Source organism: Pristiophorus japonicus, chromosome 14 (genome assembly GCF_044704955.1).
Source record: "Pristiophorus japonicus isolate sPriJap1 chromosome 14, sPriJap1.hap1, whole genome shotgun sequence".
NCBI classification, from domain to species: Eukaryota; Metazoa; Chordata; class Chondrichthyes; family Pristiophoridae; genus Pristiophorus; species Pristiophorus japonicus.
The window spans coordinates 70,253,303-70,271,969 of record NC_091990.1 but is presented as its reverse complement, the minus strand read 5'-3'; the positions used below and the strand labels follow the sequence as shown (position 1 = coordinate 70,271,969).

Genomic DNA, 18,667 nt, shown 5'->3' with positions numbered 1-18,667 from the left:
GCACTTCGCGAGGGCAGGCTACGGAGGGAGGGGAAGATACTGCGTCTCTACTACTGAGAGTTCATACCAGTATAATGACCTGCAGTGCCCTATACCGCAGCCAAACTTTTGCTTTACACCACTACGACCTGTCGCGATCGGGCAAGCGCATATCACCCAGGTTAGGCGCCGGAAGTCCGAAGTTATTGAAGTAGCTGATCAGCTCCATGATCATTTGCAGGATTATGACGAGCCAGAGCAGGTCCCTATCCCACATCTCACGGAGGTATTACGGGAGTTAAGGCTCAGAGTGGGGCAATCCGTAAAACTCTATCACCAGCTACAAACTAAAATCAAAGAACTGGAAGAAGATACCGAGGTAGACTTACAAAGTCAGAGTTGGTGGAGAAAGGTCTGGGACTGGGGAATAAATGTGAACATCCACCCATGGATCCGAATTATTTCACACACACTGGTCGGTATACAATTAATCTTAGCAATAACATGGGGCGTGATGGCCTGCCAGGTATGCAGGCGCCACAAACGGCAGAAACGGACCAATCACCGTTCCCTGGATATTAAACAAGTCTGTTTGATAAGGGGACGGGAGGAGCTAGCCTTTGTTAATTTGATTTGAGCAACCGGAACTCCTGAAACCGCGTGACTGGCCAGCACGTTGAGGCAAGGAGTACCGGGCCGTGCACAAATATCAGATAAAGGCAGTATTTCGGTTAAAAGGGGACTAGGGCTAGTCCCTTTACCGAAAGGGGGAATTGTTGTAGAGAGTCGAAAGATATATATAGACTTAGGCATTAGGCACCTGCTGGATATTTAGAACTCACATAAGCTTAAATGGACACACACATAAAATGGCTGCCCAGGCATTATGGGAAATCAGGTAGTCAAACTGTGAACTGTTGAACGTTCACTGACCGAGCAATAACCCTGTGAGGCCCACTGTAGGAATGCCTGGGAAGACAGAGATAAGAAGGAAACCATCTCCTGTGAACAAGGCCATGAAACCAATTATTTCAGGAAGAAAGATAAGAGGGAAACCATTTGCTGTAAACCAGGCTATATACCAATTATTTCTCCCAGATGAAAGAACTAGGGAGAGAACCTATAAAGCCATCAATCAGCCCAAGCTGACAAAAGACGAACACATGGTTCCTGAGACATAAGGGGAATTCTATTGGGTTAAAATAACCTATATGTAATCTATAATCATTGTGATTGGCTTGTGTCCAGCCGTGATGGGCTGTGTAGCTGTAGTAAAATGTTTTGTAACTGTTGTGAAACATATAAAGGTGCATGTAATCCTTTGTTCTGTGAAGAGAAACCTGGATACGGTCCTGAGTTTTTCCTTCCCGCTGAGCGTAATAAAAGCTGCTTCAGCATTGGAACCGACCCTGAGTGTTGAGTGATTCTTCTAAGAAAACACTAACGCTAACAATACTGGACATTGATAATGGACATTGATACTGGGCGTTGATACTGGGCATTGATACCGGGCATTGATACTGGACATTGATACTGGATCTTGATACTGAGCATTGATACTGGACATTGATAACGGACATTGATACTGGGCATTGATACTGGGCAATGAGGCTGGACATTGATACTGGATCTTGATACTGAGCATTGATACTGGACATTGATAATGGACATTGATACTGGACCTTGATACTGGACATTGATACCAGGCACTGATACCGGACCTTGATACCGGGCATTGATACCGGGCTTTGATACCGGACATTGATACTGGACATTGATAGTGGGCTTTGATACTGGAAATTGATACTGGACATTGATACTGGACATTGATACCGGACATTGATACTGGGCATTGATACCAGACATTGATGCAGGGCATTGATACTGGGCATTGATACTGGGCATTGATACTGGGAATTGATACTGGGCATTGATACTGGACATTGATACTGGGCATTGATACTGGGCATTGACACTGTTCATGGATACCGGGTGTTGATACTAGGCATTGATACTGGGCATTGAGACCGGACATTGATGTTGGGCATTGATACTGGGCATTGATACTACACATTGATACCGGACATTTATATTGGGCATTGATACTGGACATTGATACCGGACAATGAAACTGGGCATTGATACTGGACATTGATTCCGGACATTGATACTGGACATTGATAATGAACATTGATACTGGGCGTTGGTATGGGTATTGATACTGGACATTGACACCGGGCATTGATACCAGGCATTGATACTTGACATTGATACCGGATTTTGATACTGGACATTGATACTGTGCATTGATACTGGACTTTGATACTGGACATTGAAACTGGGCATTGATACAGGACATAGATATCGGACATTGATAAACGACATTGATAGCAGACATTGATACCGGGCATTGATACTGGACATTGATACTGGGCATTGATACTGGATATTGATACTGGACATTGATACCAGACATTGTTACCGGGCATTGATACCGTGCATTGATACTGGACATTGATACTGGGCATTGACGCTGGACAATGATACCGGACATGGATACCGGGCGTTGATACTGGGCATTGATACTGGACATTGATACCGAGTTTTGATACTGGACATTGATATTGTGCATTGATACTGGACATTGATACTAGGCATTGAGGCTGGACATTGATACTGGACCTTGATACTGGACTTTGATACAGGACATTGATACTGAGCATTGATACCGGACATTGATATTGGGCATTGATACTGGGCATTGATACCGGGCATTGAGAGCGGGCATTGATACTGGACATCGATACCATGCACTGATACTGGACATTAATACTGGGCATTTACGCTGGAAATTGAGAGTGGATATTGATACTGGGCATTGACACTGTTCATGGTTACTGGGTGTTGATACTAGGTATTGATACTGGGCATTGAGACCGGACATTGATATTGAGCATTGAAACTGGACATTGATACCGGACATTGATACTGGGCATTGATACTGGACATTGATACTGAACATTGATACTGTGCATTGATACTGGACATTGATACTGGACATTGAGGCTGGACATTGATACTGGACCTTGATACTGGACATTGCTCCCGGACATTGATACTGGGCATTGATACTGGACAATGATATTGGACATTGATAATGGGAATTGATACCGGGCATTGATACTGGACATTGATACTGGGCATTGATACCAGGCATTGATAATGACCATTGATACTGGACATTGATACTGGGCATTGATACTGGACATTGAAACCGGGCATTGATAGTTGGCATTTATTCTGGGTATTGATACTGGGCATTGATACTGGGCATTGATAATGGACATTGATACTGGACATTGACACTGGGCATTGATACCAGGCATTGATAATGACCATTGATACTGGACATTGACACTGGGCATTGATACTGGGTACTGATACTGGACATTGATACTGGACATTGATATCGGTCATTGATACCGGACATTGATACTGGACATTGATATCGGGCATTGATACTGAGCATTGATACTGGACATTGATACTGGGCATTGATACTGGACATTGACACTGGACTTGATACTGGGCAATGATACTGGGCGTTGATACTGGACGTTGATACTGGGCATTGATACTGGACATTGATACTGGGCATTGATACTGGACATCGACACCGGGCATTGATACTGGGCATTGATATTCAGCATTGATACTGAACATTGATACTAGGCATTGAGGCTGGACATTGATACTGGACCTTGATACTGGACTTTGATACAGGACATTGATACTGAGCATTGATACCGGACATTGATATTGGGCATTGATACTGGACATTGATACCGGGCATTGAGAGCGGGCATTGATACTGGACATCGATACCGTGCATTGATACTGGACATTAATACTGGGCATTTACGCTGGAAATGGAGAGTGGATATTGATACTGGGCATTGACACTGTTCATGGTTACTGGGTGTTGATACTAGGTATTGATACTGGGCATTGAGACCGGACATTGATACTGAGCATTGAAACTGGACATTGAAACTGGGCATTGATACTGGACATTGATACTGAACATTGATACTGTGCATTGATACTGGACATTGATACTGGACATTGAGGCTGGACATTGATACTGGACCTTGATACTGGACATTGCTCCCGGACATTGATATTGGGCATTGATACTGGACAATGATATTGGACATTGATAATGGGAATTGATACCGGGCATTGATACTGGACATTGATACTGGGCATTGATACCAGGCATTGATAATGACCATTGATACTGGACATTGATACTGGGCATTGATACTGGACATTGAAACCGGGCATTGATAGTTGGCATTGATACTGGGCATTGATACTGGGCATTGATACTGGGCATTGATAATGGACATTGATACTGGACATTGACACTGGGCATTGATACTGGGCACTGATACTGGACATTGATACTGGACATTGATATCGGTCATTGATACCGGACATTGATACTGGACATTGATATCAGGCATTGATACTGAGCATTGATACTGGACATTGATACTGGGCATTGATACTGGACATTGACACTGGACATTGATACTGGGCATTGATACTGGGCGTTGATACTGGACGTTGATACTGGGCATTGATACTGGACATTGATACTGGGCATTGATACTGGACATCGACACCGGGCATTGATACTGGGCATTGATACTCAGCATTGATACTGAACATTGATAGTGGACTTTGATGTTGGGCATTAATACTGGACATTGACACTGGGCATTGATACTGGACATTGACTCCGGGCCTTGATACTGGGCATTTATTCTGGGCATTGATACTGGGCATTGACACTGGACATTGATACTGGGCATTGATACTGTGCATTGATACTGTGCATTGATACTGGATGTTGATACTGGGCATTGATACTGGACATTGATACTGGGCATTGATAATTTACAGTAACACCGAGCATTGATAATGGATATTGATGCTGGGCATTGATACTGGACATTGACACCGGGCATTGATAGTGGACATTTATTCTGGGCATTGATAATGGGCATTGACACTGGACATTGATACTGGGCATTGATACAGGGCGTTGATACTGGACGATGATACTGGGCATTGATAATGGACAGTGACATCGAGCATTAAGGCTGGACATTGATACTGGACCTTGATACTGGACTTTGATACAGGACATTGATACTGAGCATTGATACCGGACATTGATATTGGGCATTGATACAGGGCATTGATACCGGGCATTGAGAGCGGGCATTGATACTGGACATCGATACCGTGCATTGATACTGGACATTAATACTGGGCATTTACGCTGGAAATTGAGAGTGGATATTGATACTGGGCATTGACACTGTTCATGGTTACTGGGTGTTGATACTAGGTATTGATACTGGGCATTGAGACCGGACATTGATACTGAGCATTGAAACTGGACATTGATACCGGACATTGATACTGGGCATTGATACTGGACATTGATACTGAACATTGAGGCTGGACATTGATACTGGACCTTGATACTGGACATTGCTCCCGGACATTGATACTGGGCATTGATACTGGACAATGATATTGGACATTGATAATGGGAATTGATACCGGGCATTGATTCTGGGCATTTTTACTGGGCATTGGTACACAGCATTGATACTGGACATTGATACAGGACATTGATACTGGACATTGACACCGGGCATTGATAGTGGGCATTTATTCTGGGCATTGATACTGGGCATTGATAATGGACATTGATACTGGATATTGACAGTGGGCATTTATTCTGGCCATTGACACTGGACATTGATCCTGGGCATTGATACTGGGCGTTGATCCTGGACGTTGATACTGGGCATTGATACTGGACATTGATACTGGACATTGACACCGGGCATTGATACCGGGCATTAATACTGGGCGTTGTTACTGGACGTTGATACTGGGCATTGATACTGGACATTGATACTGGCCATTGACACCGGGCATTGATACCGGTCATTGATACTGGGCATTGATACTGGACATTGATACTTGGCATTGATACTAGACATTGACACCGGGCATTGATAGTGGACATTTATTCTGGGCATTGATAATGGGCATTGACACTGGACATTGATAGTGGGCATTTATTCTAATAATTGACACTGGACATTGATACTGGGCATTGATACTGGGCGTTGATCCTGGACGTTGATACTGGGCATTGATACTGGACATTGATACTGGACATTGATACTGGACATTGACACTGGGCATTGATACCGGGCATTGATACTGGGCATTGATACTGGGCATTGATACAGGACATTGATACTGGACATTGACACCGGGCATTGATAGTGGGCATTTATTCTGGGCATTGATACTGGGCATTGATAATGGACAATGATACTGGACATTGACAGTGGGCATTTATTTTGGCCATTGACACTGGACATTGATCCTGGGCATTGATACTGGGCATTGATCCTGGACGTTGATACTGGGCATTGATACTGGACATTGATACTGGCCATTGATACCGGGCATTGATACCGGTCATTGATACTGGGCATTGATAATGGGCATTGACACTGGACATTGATAGTGGGCATTTATTCTAATAATTGACACTGGACATTGATACTGGGCATTGATACTGGGCGTTGATCCTGGACGTTGATACTGGGCATTGATACTGGACATTGATACTGGACATTGATACTGGACATTGACACTGGGCATTGATACTGGGCATTGATACTGGGCATTGATACTGGGCATTGATACTGGACATTGATACTGGGCATTGATTCTGGTCATTTTTACTGGGCATTGGTACACAGCATTGATACTGGGCATTGATACAGGACATTGATACTGGGCATTGATACTGGGCGTTGATACTGTACATTGACACTGGGCATTGATACTGGGCATTGATACTGGGCATTGATACCGGACATTGATACTGGACATTGATATCGGGCATTGATACTGGACATTGACACCGGGCATTGATAGTGAGCATTGATACTGGACATTGACACTGGACATTGATACTGGGCATTGATACTGGGCGTTGATACTGGACGTTGATACTGGGCATTGATACTGGACATTGATACTGGGCATTGATACAGGACATCGACACCGGGCATTGATACCAGGCATTGATACTCAGCATTGAGGCTGGACATTGATTCTGGACATTGATAGTGGGCATTGAAACTGTGCATTGATACTGGACAGTGACAGCTGGCATTGATACTGGGCAATGATACTGGACATTGATACTGGACATTGACACAGGCCATAGAGACTGGGCATTGATACTTGACATTGATACTGGACATTGATATTGGGTATTGATACATGGCATTAATGCTGGGCATTGATAGTGGCCATTTATTCTAGGCATTGACACTGGAAATTGATAGTGGGCATTGACACTGGGCATTGATAATGGACTTTGACACTGGGCATTGATACTGGGCATTGATACTGGGCATTGATACTGGACATTGATACTGGACATTGATTCTGGGCATTTTTACTGGGCAATGGTACACAGCATTGATACTGGACATTGATACTGGACATTGATAGTGGACTTTGATATTGGACATTAAAACTGGACATTGATACTGGGCATTGACACTGGACATTGATACTGGACATTGATATCGGGCATTGATACTGGACATTGACACCGGGCATTGATACTGAGCATTAATACTGGACATTGATACTGGGCATTGATACTGCACATTGACACTGGACATTGATACTGGGCATTGATACTGGGCGTTGATACTGGACGTTGAAACTGGGCATTGATACTGCACATTGATACTGAGCATTGATACAGGACATCGACACCGGGCATTGATACCGTGCATTGATACTTGACATTGATACTGGACATTGAATCCGGGCATTGATACTGGTCAATTATTCTGGGCATTGATACTGGACATTGACACTGGACATTGATACTGGCCATTGATACTGGGCATTGATACTGGACGTTGATACTGGGCATTGATACTGGACATTGATACTGGGCATTGATACTGGACATTGACACCGGGCATTGATTCTGGGCATTGATACCGGGCATTGATAATGAGCATTGAAACTGGACATTGAAACTGGGCATTGATACTGGACATTGACACCGGGCATTGATAGTGGGCATTTATTCTGGGCATTGATACTGGACATTGATACTGGGCATTGATAATGGAAATTGATACCTGACATTGAAACTGGGCATTGATACTGGGCACTGATACTTGACATTGATACTGGACATTGATACTGGGCATTGATAATGGACATTGATACTGGGCATTGATACTGGGCATTGATACTGCACATTGATACTGAACATTGATTCTGGGAATTTTTACTGGGCATTGGTGCTCAGCATTGATACTGGACATTGATACTGGACATTGATATCGGGCATTGATACTGGACATTGACACCGGGCATTGATAGTGAGCATTGATAATGGACATTGACACTGGACATTGATACTGGGCATTGATACTGGGCGTTGATACTGGACGTTGATACTGGGCATTGATACTGGACATTGATACTGGGCATTGATACAGGACATCGACACCGGGCATTGATACCGGGCATTGATACTCAGCATTGATGCTGGACATTGATACTGGACATTGATAGTGGGCATTGAAACTGAGCGTTGATACTGGACGTTGATACTGGGCATTGATACTGGACATTGATACTGGGCATTGATACTGTGCATTGATACTGGACAGTGACAGCTGGCATTGATACTGGGCAATGATACTGGACATTGATACTGAGCATTGATACAGGATATCGACACCGGGCATTGATACCGAGCATTGATACTCAGCATTGATGCTGGACATTGATACTGGACATTGATAGTGGGTATTGAAACTGTGCATTGATATGGACAGTGACAGCTGGCATTGATACTGGGCAATGATACTGGACATTGATACTGGACATTGACACAGGCCATAGAGACTGAGCATTGATAGTTGACATTGATACTGGACATTGATATTGGGTATTGATTCTTGGCATTAATACTGGGCATTGATAGTGGGCATTGATACTGGGCACTGATACTTGACATTGATACTGGACATTGATACTGGGCATTGATAATGGACATTGATACTGGGCATTGATACTGGGCATTGATACTGCACATTGATACTGAACATTGATTCTGGGAATTTTTACTGGGCATTGGTGCTCAGCATTGATACTGGACATTGATACTGGACATTGATATCGGGCATTGATACTGGACATTGACACCAGGCATTGATAGTGAGCATTGATAATGGACATTGACACTGGACATTGATACTGGGCATTGATACTGGGTGTTGATACTGGACGTTGATAATGGGCATTGATACTGGACATTGATACTGGGCATTGATACAGGACATCGACACCGGGCATTGATACCGGGCATTGATACTCAGCATTGATGCTGGACATTGATACTGGACATTGATAGTGGGCATTGAAACTGGGCGTTGATACTGGACGTTGATACTGGGCATTGATACTGGACATTGATACTGGGCATTGATACTGTGCATTGATACTGGACAGTGACAGCTGGCATTGATACTGGGCAATGATACTGGACATTGATACTGAGCATTGATACAGGATATCGACACCGGGCATTGATACCGAGCATTGATACTCAGCATTGATGCTGGACATTGATACTGGACATTGAGAGTGGGCATTGAAACTGTGCATTGATACTGGACAGTGACAGCTGGCATTGATACTGGGCAATGATACTGGACATTGATACTGGACATTGACACAGGCCATAGAGACTGAGCATTGATACTTGACATTGATACTGGACATTGATATTGGGTATTGATTCTTGGCATTAATACTGGGCATTGATAGTGGGCATTTATTCTAGGCATTGACACTGGACATTGATACTGGGCATTGACACTGGGCATTGATAATGGACTTTGACACTGGGCATTGATACTGGGCATTGATACTGGACATTGATACTGGACATTGATTCTGGGCATTTTTACTGGGCATTGTTACACAGCATTGATACTGGACATTGATACTGGACATTGATAGTGGACTTTGATATTGGACATTAATACTGGACGTTGAAACTGGGCATTGATACTGCACATTAATACTGGGCATTGATACAGGACATCGACACCGGGCATTGATACCGTGCATTGATACTGGACATTGATACTGGACATTGAATCCGGGCATTGATACTGGTCATTTATTCTGGGTATTGATACTGGACATTGACACTGGACATTGATACTGGCCATTGATACTGGGCATTGATACTGGACGTTGATACTGGGCATTGATACAGGACATTGATACTGGGCATTGATACTGGACATTGACACCGGGCATTGATTCTGGGCATTGATACCGGGCATTGATAATGAGCATTGATACTGGACATTGAAACTGGGCATTGATACTGGACATTGACACCGGCAATTGATAGTGGGCATTTATTCTGGGCATTGATACTGGACATTGATACTGGGCATTGATAATGGAAATTGATACTGGACATTGAAACTGGGCATTGATACTGGGCACTGATACTTGACATTGTTACTGGACATTGATACTGGGCATTGATAATGGACATTGATACTGGGCATTGATACTGGACATTGATACTGGACATTGATATCGGGCATTGATACTGGACATTGACACCGGGCATTGATACTGAGCATTAAGACTGGACATTGATACTGGGCATTGATACTGCACATTGACACTGGACATTGATACTGGGCATTGATACTGGGCGTTGATACTGGACGTGGAAACTGGGCATTGATACTGCACATTGATACTGGGCATTGATACAGGACATCTACACCGGGCATTGATACCGTGCATTGATACTGGACATTGATAATGGACATTGAATCCGGGCATTGATACTGGTCATTTATTCTGGGCATTGATACTGTAAATTGATTCTGGGAATTTTTACTGGGCATTGGTGCTCAGCATTGATAATGGACATTGATACTGGACATTGATATCGGGCATTGATACTGGACATTGATATCGGGCATTGATACTGAGCATTGATACTGGACATTGATACTGGGCATTGGTACTGGACATTGATACTGAACATTGACTCCGGACATTGATACTGGGCATTGATACCGGGCATTGATAATGAGCATTGATACTGGACATTGATACTGGGCATTGATAATGGACATTGATACTGGACATTGACACTGGGCATTGATACTGGGCACTGATACTGGACATTGATACTGGGCATTGATACTGGGCATTGACACTGGGCATTGATAATGGACATTGATACTGGGCATTGATACTGGGCATTGATACTGCACATTGATACTGAACATTGATTCTGGGCATTTTTACTGGGCATTGGTGCTCAGCATTGATACTGGACATTGATACTGGACATTGATATCGGGCATTGATACTGGACATTGATATTGGGCATTGATACAGAGCATTGATACTGGACATTGATACTGGGCATTGGTACTGGACATTGAATCCGGGCATTGATTCTAGTCATTTATTCTGGGCATTGATAATGGACATTGACACTGGACATTGATACTGGCCATTGACACTGGGCCTTGATACTGGACGTTGATACTGGGCATTGATACTGGACATTAATACTGGGCATTGATACTGGACATTGACATCGGACATTAATACTGGGCATTGATAGCGGGCATGTATAATGAGCATTGATACTGGACATTGATACTGGACATTGACACCGGGCATTGATAGTGGGCATTTATTCTGGGCATTAATATAGACATTGATACTGGGCATTGATACCGAACATTGATGCTGGACATTGATATTGGGCATTGATACTGAGCATTGATACTGGACATTGATACTGGGCATTGATACTGGACATTGACATTGGACATTGATACTGGACATCGACACCGGGCATTGATACAAGGCATTGATACTCAGCATTGATACTGGACATTGATAGTGGACTTTGATACTGAACATTGATTCTGGTCATTTTTACTGGGCATTGGTGCACAGCATTGATACTGGACATTGATACTGGACATTGATAGTGGACTTTGATATTGGACATTAATACTGGACATTGATACTGGGCATTGATATCGGACATTGATACTGGACATTGATATCGGGCATTGATACTGGACATTGACACCGGGCATTGATAGTGAGCATTGATACTGGACATTGACACTGGACATTGATACTGGGCATTGATACTGGGCGTTGATACTGGACGTTGATTCTGGGCATTGATACTGGACATTGACATTGGACATTGATACTGGACATCGACACCAGGCATTGATACTGGGCATTGGTACTCAGCATTGATACTGGACATTGATACTGGACATTGATAGTGGGCATTGCAACTGGGCGTTGATACTGGACGTTGATTCTGGTCATTTTTACTGGGCATTGGTACACAGCATTGATACTGGACATTGATACTGGACATTGATAATGGACTTTGATATTGGGCATTAATATAGACATTGATACTGGGCATTGATACCGGACATTGATGCTGGACATTGATATCGGGCATTGATACTGGACATTGATATTGGCATTGATACTGGACATCGACACCAGGCATTGATACTGGGCATTGATACTCAGCATTGATACTGGACATTGAAAGTGGACTTTGATGTTGGGCATTAATACTGGACATTGACACTGGGCATTGATACTGGGCATTGATACAGGACATTGATATCGGGCATTGATACTGGACATTGACACCGGGCATTGATAGTGAGCATTGATAATGGACATTGACACTGGACATTGATACTGGGCGTTGATACTGGACGTTGATACTGGGCATTGATACTGGATATTGATACTGGGCATTGATACATGGCATCGACACCGGGCATTGATACCGGGCATTGATACTCAGCATTGATACTGGACGTTGATACTGGGCATTGATACTGGACATTGATACTGGGTATTGATACTGTGCATTGATACTGGACAGTGACAGCTGGCATTGATACTGGGCAATGATACTGGACATTGATACTGGACATTGACACAGGCCATAGATACTGGGCATTGATACTTGACATTGATACTGGACTTTGATACTGAGTATTGATACTTGGCATTAATACTGGGCATTGATAGTGGGCATTTATTCTAGGCATTGACACTGGACATTGATACTGGGCATTGACACTGGGCATTGATAATGGACTTTGACACTGGGCATTGATAGTGGGCATTTATTCTCGGCATTGATACTGGACATTGATACTGGACATTGATTCTGGGCATTTTTACTGGGCATTGGTACACAGCATTGATACTGGACATAGATACTGGACATTGATAGTGGACTTTGATATTGGACATTAATACTGGACATTGATACTGGGCATTGATACTGGACATTGATACTGGACATTGATACCGTGCATTGATACTGGACATTGACACCGGGCATTGATACTGAGCATTAATACTGGACATTGATACTGGACATTGATACTGCACATTGACACTGGACATTGATACTGGGCATTGATACTGGGCGTTGATACTGGACGTTAAAACTGGGCATTGATACTGCACATTGATACTGGGCATTGATACAGGACATCGACACCGGGCATTGATACCGTCCATTGACACTGGACATTGATACTGGACATTGAATCCGGGCATTGATACTGGTCATTTATTCTGGGCATTGATACTGGACATTGACACTGGACATTGATACTGGCCATTGATACTGGGCATTGATACTGGACGTTGATACTGGGCATTGATACTGGACATTGAAACTGGGCATTGATACTGGACATTGACACCGGGCATTGATTCTGGGCATTGATACCGGGCATTGATAATGTGCATTGATACTGGACATTGAAACTGGGCATTGATACTGGACATTGACACCGGGCATTGATAGTGGGCATTTATTCTGGGCATTGATACTGGGCATTGATACTGGGCACTGATACTTGACATTGATACTGGACATTGATACTGGGCATTGATAATGGACATTGATACTGGGCATTGATACTGGGCATTGATACTGCACATTGATACTGAACATTGATTCTGGGAATTTTTACTGGGCATTGGTGCTCAGCATTGATACTGGACATTGATACTGGACATTGATATCGGGCATTGATACTGGACATTGATATTGGGCATTGATACTGAGCATTGATACTGGACATTGATACTGGGCATTGGTACTCGACATTGAATCCGGGCATTGATACTAGTGATTTATTCTGGGCATTGATAATGGACATTGACACTGGATATTGATACTGTCCATTGATACAGGGCGTTGATACTGGGCATTGATACTGCACATTAATACTGGGCATTGATACTGGACATTGACACCGGACATTGATACTGGGCATTGATACCAGGCATTGATAATGAGCATTGATACTGGACATTGACACCGGGCATTGATAGTGGGCATTTATTCTGGGCATTGATACCGGGCATTGATAATGGACAGTGACACCGAGCATTGATACTGAACATTGATACTAGGCATTGATACTGGACATTAACACCGGACATTGATAGTGGGCATTTATTCTGGGCATTGACACTGGACATTGATACTGGGCATTGATACTGGGCGTTGATCCTGGACGTTGATACTGGGCATTGATACTGGACATTGATACTGGACATTGACACCGGGCATTAATACCGGGCATTAATACTGGCCGTTAATACTGGACGTTGATACTGGGCATTGATACGGGACATTTGATACTGGACATTGACACTGGCATTGGTACCGGGCATTGATACTGAGCATTGATACTGGACATTGATACTTAGCATTGATACTGGACATTGACACCGGGCATTGATAGTGGGCATTTATTCTGGGCATTGACACTGGACATTGATACTGGGCATTGATACTGGGCGTTGATACTGGACGTTGATACTGAGCATTGATACTGGACATTGATACTGGGCATTGATAATGGACATTGATACTAGACATTGACACTGGGCATTGATACTGGGCACCTATACTTGACATTGATACTGGGCATTGATATCGGGCATTGATACCGGACATTGATACTGGACATTGATATCGGGCATTGATACTGAGCATTGATACTGGATATTGATACTGGGCATTGATACTGGACATTGACACTGGACATTGATACTGGGCGTTGATACTGGACGTTGATACTGGACATTGACACCAGGCATTGATACTGGACATCGACACCGGACATTGATACTGGGCATTGATACTGGGCATTGATAATGGACATTGATACTGGACATTGACACTGGGCATTGATACTGGGCACTGATACTTGACATTGATACTGGACATTGATATCGGGCATTGATACCGGACATTGATACTGGACATTGATATCGGGCATTGATACTGAGCATTGATATTGGGCATTGATACTGGGCATTGGTACTGGACATTGAATCCGGGCATTGATTCTAGTCATTTATTCTGGGCATTGATAATGGACATTGACACTGGACATTGATACTGGCCATTGATACTGGGCGTTGATACTGGACGTTGATACTGGGCATTGATGCTGGACATTAATACTAGGCATTGATACTGGACATTGACATCGGACATTGATACTGGGCATTGATACCGGGCATGTATAATGAGCATTGATACTGGACATTGATACTGGGCATTGATACTGGACATTGACACCGGGCATTGATAGTGGGCATTTATTCTGGGCATTAATATAGACATTGAAACTGGGCATTGATACCGGACATTGATGCTGGACATTGATATCGGGCATTGATACTGAGCATTGATACTGGACATTGATACTGGGCATTGATAGTGGACATTGACATTGGACATTGACATCGGACATTGATACTGGGCATTGATACCGGGCATGTATAATGAGCATTGATACTGGACATTGATACTGGGCATTGATACTGGACATTGACACCGGGCATTGATAGTGGGCATTTATTCTGGGCATTAATATAGACATTGATACTGCGCATTGATACCGGACATTGATGCTGGACATTGATATCGGGCATTGATACTGAGCATTGATACTGCACAGTGATACTGGGCATTGATACTGGACATTGACATTGGACATTGATACTGGACATCGACACCGGGCATTGATACTGGGCATTGATACTCAGCATTGATACTGGACATTGATAGTGGACTTTGATGTTGGGCATTAATACTGGACATTGACACTGGGCATTGATACTGGGCATTGATACTGGACTTTGATACTGAACATTGATTCTGGGCATTGGTACACAGCATTGATACTGGACATTGATACTGGACATTGATAGTGGACTTTGATATTGGGCATTAATACTGCACATTGATACTGGGCATTGATATCGGACATTGATACTGGACATTGATATCGGGCATTGATACTGGACATTGACACCGGGCATTGATAGTGAGCATTGATACTGGACATTGACACTGGACATTGATACTGGGCATTGATACTGGGAATTGATACTGGACGTTGATACTGGGCATTGATACTGGACATTGATACTGGGCATTGATACAGGACATCGACACCGGGCATTGATACCGGACATTGATACTCAGCATTGATACTGGACATTGATACTGGACATTGATAGTGGGCATTGAAACTGGGCGTTGATAGTGGACGTTGATACTGGGCATTGATACTGGACATTGATGCTGGACAGTGACAGCTGGCATTGATACTGGGCAATGATACTGGGCATTGATGCTGGGCGTTGATACTGGACGTTGATACTGGGCTTTGATACTGGACATTGATACTGGGCATTGATACTCGACATCGTCACCGGGCATTGATACTGGGCATTGATACTCAGCATTGATACTGGACATTGATAGTGGACTTTGATGTTGGGCATTAATACTGGACATTGACACTGGGCATTGATACTGTGCATTGACACTGGACATTGATACTGAACATTCATTCTGGTAATTTTTACTGGGCATTGGTACACATCATTAATACTGGACATTGATGCTGGACATTGATATCGGGCATTGATACTGAGCATTGATACTGGACATTGATACTGGGCATTGATACTGGACATTGACATTGGACATTGATACTGGACATCGACACCGGGCATTGATACTGGGCATTGATACTCAGCATTCATACTTGACATTGATACTGGACATTGATACTGGACATTGATACTGGACATTGACACAGGCCATAGATACTGGGCATTGATACTTGACATTGATACTGGACTTTGATACTGAGTATTGATACTTGGCATTAATACTGGGCATTGATAGTGGGCATTTATTCTAGGCATTGACACTGGACATTGATACTGGGCATTGACACTGGGCATTGATAATGGACTTTGACACTGGGCATTGATAGTGGGCATTTATTCTCGGCATTGATACTGGACATTGATACTGGACATTGATTCTGGGCATTTTTACTGGGCATTGGTACACAGCATTGATACTGGACATAGATACTGGACATTGATAGTGGACTTTGATATTGGACATTAATACTGGACATTGATACTGGGCATTGATACTGGACATTGATACTGGACATTGATATCGGGCATTGATACTGGACATTGACACCGGGCATTGATACTGAGCATTAATACTGGACATTGATACTGGACATTGATACTGCACATTGACACTGGACATTGATACTGGGCATTGATACTGGGCGTTGATACTGGACGTTAAAACTGGGCATTGATACTGCACATTGATACTGGGCATTGATACAGGACATCGACACCGGGCATTGATACCGTCCATTGACACTGGACATTGAAACTGGACATTGAATCCGGGCATTGATACTGGTCATTTATTCTGGGCATTGATACTGGACATTGACACTGGACATTGATACTGGCCATTGATACTGGGCATTGATACTGGACGTTGATACTGGGCATTGATACTGGACATTGAAACTGGGCATTGATACTGGACATTGACACCGGGCATTGATTCTGGGCATTGATACCGGGCATTGATAATGTGCATTGATACTGGACATTGAAACTGGGCATTGATACTGGACATTGACACCGGGCATTGATAGTGGGCATTTATTCTGGGCATTGATACTGGGCATTGATACTGGGCATTGATAATGGAAATTGATACTGGACATTGACACTGGGCATTGATACTGGGCACTGATACTTGACATTGATACTGGACATTGATACTGGGCATTGATAATGGACATTGATACTGGGCATTGATACTGGGCATTGATACTGCACATTGATACTGAACATTGATTCTGGGAATTTTTACTGGGCATTGGTGCTCAGCATTGATACTGGACATTGATACTGGACATTGATATCGGGCATTGATACTGGACATTGATATTGGGCATTGATACTGAGCATTGATACTGGACATTGATACTGGGCATTGGTACTCGACATTAAATCCGGGCATTGATACTAGTGATTTATTCTG

The 18,667-nt window shown here is 43.2% G+C and overlaps 1 protein-coding gene across 3 annotated transcripts in view; it reads right to left on the bottom strand.

The window, feature by feature from the left end:
* rims3 (regulating synaptic membrane exocytosis 3) overlaps positions 1–18,667 on the bottom strand; it is a 713,695-nt gene that overhangs the window by 159,099 nt on the left and 535,929 nt on the right. The gene's annotated exons all lie outside the window — the stretch shown is intronic.